The sequence below is a fragment of the Rutidosis leptorrhynchoides genome, chromosome 7 (assembly GCF_046630445.1).
Source record: "Rutidosis leptorrhynchoides isolate AG116_Rl617_1_P2 chromosome 7, CSIRO_AGI_Rlap_v1, whole genome shotgun sequence".
Taxonomy (NCBI): Eukaryota; Viridiplantae; Streptophyta; class Magnoliopsida; order Asterales; family Asteraceae; genus Rutidosis; species Rutidosis leptorrhynchoides.
This window is the reverse complement of record NC_092339.1, coordinates 219617843-219622529: the sequence shown is the minus strand read 5'-3', so window position 1 is coordinate 219622529 and position 4687 is coordinate 219617843. Positions and strand designations below refer to the sequence as shown.

General features: G+C 34.3%; 1 long non-coding RNA gene across 1 annotated transcript; it reads right to left on the bottom strand.

Annotated features, from left to right (window-relative positions):
• Nucleotides 1-2270: 2270 nt before the first annotated feature.
• Nucleotides 2271-4195, bottom strand: LOC139857117 (uncharacterized). The gene is made up of 3 exons (XR_011762348.1): nucleotides 3967-4195; nucleotides 3118-3190; nucleotides 2271-2601 (listed from the first exon to the last, which is right to left on the bottom strand). It is a non-coding gene; the product is annotated as an uncharacterized lncRNA (long non-coding RNA).
• Between the last annotated feature and the right edge of the window lie 492 nt (nucleotides 4196-4687).

Sequence of the window (4687 nt, the reverse complement as noted above, 5' to 3'; positions counted from 1 at the left end):
TGAAATGCCTTCTTCAGAAACCACATATCCAAGAAACACTACTTTGTTAACAAAGAAATTACACTTCTCCAGCTTCCCATATAATTGATACTGCCTTAACAGCTCAAATACTTACCTCAAATGATCCAAGTGTTATTCTTTAGTTTTTGAGTACACTAGAATGTCATCAAAGTAAACAACCACAAATTGCCCAATAATTAGCCTGAGCACTTAATTCATAAGTCTCATGAATGTGCTGGGTATATTAGATAAACCAAAAGGCATAACCAGCCACTCAAACAATCCAGCCTTAATCTTGAAAGATATCTTCTATTCATCTCTTTCTTTCATTCAAATATGATGATACCCACTTCTAAGATCAACTTTGGAGAATACACAAGAACCATGCAGCTCATCCAGCATATCATCTAATCTTGGTGTAGGATACCTATACTTGATGGTGATGTTGTTAACAGCTCTGTTGTTGATATGGCCAAAACGGACGATTGTGTTTTAGTGTGCAGTGTTGTTGGGTTGCACGACCGTTGGTTGAGGTCTCCCAGCAAGGATGTACTCATGTTTTAAATTTATATGGTCGAGGCCTAAATCTACTACTCCTTATGATGAGTAAGGGAAGTATGAACTAGGGTCGTTTTTAAAGAAGTCTACAGAATTGAACCTAAAAGTATTTCTATTTTGGGTTTCCTAATTTCTAAAGGATACTGATATGATCGAAATGGACGGTTTTATTCGTGTGGTGTCATTAGGCCACAAGGCGTCAGAATCAGCCGATCAGGGTAGTGAACAGTGGTTTATTATTTATATTTTGACGGGCCTAAATTTACTTTTAACTTTCTAATGGTAGAAAGTTTAAGTTAACCTAGGGTCGTACTTTTAAATGGTTTAACGAATTGAAGATCAAGTGGATAATTGTCTTTGTTCAAACTAAATGAGTAAAGGATAGTAGTTGGTTTAAGCTAATAGTCCTGATTGTGGAAAAGTAATGAAAGTGGAAGGATATCCGGAGTATGCAGATCAGGGAAATATTGACCAAGATATTAGTTTGGGCTAGAGAAAGGTAATTATGTTTATGTTAAAGCTAAGATTGGAATGGTGTAGATCTGGTTAGAAGAGCCACTTACACAGACCTACTTATCTCTAGACTCTCAGAGTTCTCGTTGAGTAGTGAAAAGTATGTCACTTGGTTGTATAATTGAAAGGTAACTATACCTTGGAGGTTATCCTCAGTAAACCACTAGGTTTATTAGTGAGTTGAGCTCTAATCCTAACCCTCATTATCAATTTAGTTAACTGAATAACAACATGCCGTGTTGATTGAACACTGATCACACACGGAAGGAGTCTGTCGGGTTAAGTTAACAAAACCTTAAATGAAAACTAACAACCATTTTATCATACTAATGAGATCATACTAATCCAAATATTATACAACATTACAGTTGATACACTGAAAGTAAAGCATATAGAAACCTAACAAATACCTAAACGGTGATATGACTTAATCCTAGGGCAACAATCAAACAAGAACATGCAATAGGTTTGGGTCATATAGTCAATGCACTAACTAGATCTTAACGGCTCCTAAGAAGTATCTTTGGGATAGTCAATAGGCATACGAGGTCATTTATTCTCAATTCCTAAGTTCCGTGTCCTAAAAGCGCATTAGATGCCTCTCGGGAACTCCGGACATACCGAGTTCATAGACTCTTCAGATACAGTATAACCAGGGGTCTTAATCTTATGAAGTAGCTAAGTTCATATAGGTGGAAAAGTCCTGATCACAACCTAGGTTGGTCAATCCTTAAGATGCTAGCATGCAAATCTATCTGACTCACAAGTTCAGCATAACAACAGTAACTGTACTAAATTAACATAACTACGCTAACCCAAACTTCTATTATGGCAACATACAGATTAATTAAGCTATCATGGTAATATCGGAACACATTATTAAACATAAATGGTAACAATACATGTTTAATACAAAAGACAAGCTTTTCGGATAAAAACCTAAAAAGGCTGAAGAAATCTGCGCGAGATCTCAGGGACTCGCCGGGATATCCTCCGAAAAATAAAAGCTAAGCTAGCTACCACTAAAAACTAACTAAAAAGCTTAAAAATATAAAGTGAAATACAAATTGAGTGTGTGTAAAAATGAATGGAAGAAGCCCTTTAAATAGACATGAATTCAGCAGCCATATGGCTGGCAAGCCGTTTGGCAAGCCGTTTGGCAAGCCGTTTTTTGGCAAGCCGTATGGCAAGCCGTTTTTGGAGCCTGTTTGCACTGGTCAGCCGTTTTTTATGCCCGTTTATCTGGGCCGTATGGCAGGCCGTTTTCCCATATGGTAGGCTGTATGTCAAGTCGTTTGGCCTACCCTGGTCATCTTGTTTGCAAGATCGTAACTTAATTTTCTTGATCGTAACTTGTCTTTCACCGTTTTTGTTCTAGATTCTTCATTTTAGCTCCGTTTTACTTGATTCTGTGAAGACCCGTCCTTATCCACCTGGACGAAGTCTTCAACATTTGGTCCCATTGCGATGATCGACTCCAAGTAATGTCCTTAAAATGAGCTAATGCACAGCGGAAGACTTAATTCGTACCTGAGAATAAACATGCTTAAAAATGTCAACCAAAAGGTTGGTGAGTTCATAGATTTATCATAACAATCATTTCTATATATTAATAGACCACAAGATTTCATAATCATAAACATAATACACTCGCAAGTGTATGTAAAGCATTCTAAGTGGTTGAGCACTTGGTAACCATACTTAACTATTAATCAACGTCGCATATTCCCTTTACTATGAAATCTCACTACACTGTACCAAGTGTAGTCTACAAAACGAAGTACTGTGCAACCGTTGGATACTGGTCGTCCAGTCCGGTTGGGGTTGTCAGGCCCGATAGATCTATCAACAGGATTCGCGTTTACAATACCCATGTAAATAGTAGTTACCAAGCTACAGGGAAGTATGCCAGTGGTACAACTCAACGTAGAATATATTTTAAGTACTTGTGTCTATTTTGTAAACAATTATAAAAGCAGCGCATGTATTCTCAGTCCAAAAATATATATTGCAAAAGCAATTAAAAAGGGAGCAAATAAAACTCACAATACTGTATTTCGTAGTAAATATGCATACGACTATACTGAACAAGTGCAGGGTTGGCCTCAGATTCACGAACCTATATCATTAATATATATATTAAAACATATAATCGTAATCGAACAAGATTATATATTCTTATTATTAATATATTAGTTATTTTAATAAACTATATATTATATTAATAGATAAATTGAATATATTTTTTATTTTAAATAATTAGTATTTATTTTATTTGTAAAAAAATGTATAAAGTTTAGGGATTACATAAAAAAAAATTTTTTAATCTTGCAAGTAATAAGCTTGACTAGCTAGGTAAAGATCTGCTTCAAATTAAATTTGTATATAAGGGGGTAAACCCGTAATTATAGAAGTCAGTTTATCTATTTGTAAGACCTCAAATAGTTCAGGGACTCAAAACAAAAATAATAAAATTCACTCATCACCTTTACAAACTTTGTCGTACATACTCTTTTAAATTAGTTATGGGAAAAATGATCACACTTTAGGTACAATCATGCGTCAACTTTAAAGAAAAGCATTTTCATGTTTTTGATTTCATTCGTCAGTTATTACCAACTTAAAACAGAGTAACTTTTAAGAGTAACTTTTATTTACTCTTATAATTCCTTCCTTTCTTATTTAATTTACTTAAGGAAAATACTAAAATGATAATAATATTAGTAATAACAATATTAATGATAATTATAACTACTATAATCATAAATGATAAATAAAAATAAAAATAATAATAATAATAATAATAATAATAATAATAATAATAATAATAATAATAATAATAATAATAATAATAATAATAATAATAATAATAATAATTTTAAAATATGATACTACCTTTAAAGTAATCAAATGTGTGTGGGTTAGTTGGGGATCGTACAAAAACAGATAGCAACACCAATATTATTAATCACCACACAACTTTGCAAGAACCTTTATCCCAAATCACCAAAAGCATCACTTCCAACCTTACTACAAATTAACAATATTCTAGCAGTTGCTTTCGATAAAACCTCAACGAGAATTATAACAACGATACCAAGACCGAGTCCCAACACCTTCATTGTCGCCGGTAACGCCATTATTTCATCATCAGTAATCGTTATCTAAAGGTTCATACCTGCACCAGACATGGAGACCCCATTAAACTCACTGTGATTGTTTCTACTTTGTGATACTAGAGGAAATTTGTGGAGTAGAAGAGATACACTGTCGATGGTGATAGTGATACCTCTGGCGACATCTGAAAAGATACGATAAGTAAATGAATTTTCAAAGCTTAGTTGTAGAAGAAGAACAATTGTGGTGATCGCAAATCACTATTTTTATGATTATTGTTGTCGTTGTTTCACCTCTAATAGCGGCAGAGTACAACGCTGATGCAGAAAGTGACACTAACAGAAGCACATGTTATGTAGTGTACTACTTGTTTTATGGCAACAACAGTAGTAGTTTTAGGTGGGTTTAAATGGTGGTTCTTGTGGTGGTTTGCGTATAACAGAAAAAGAAACAAGAGGGTGAGGTTAGCGATGGGTTGTAGGATGGTGGTGACGACTTA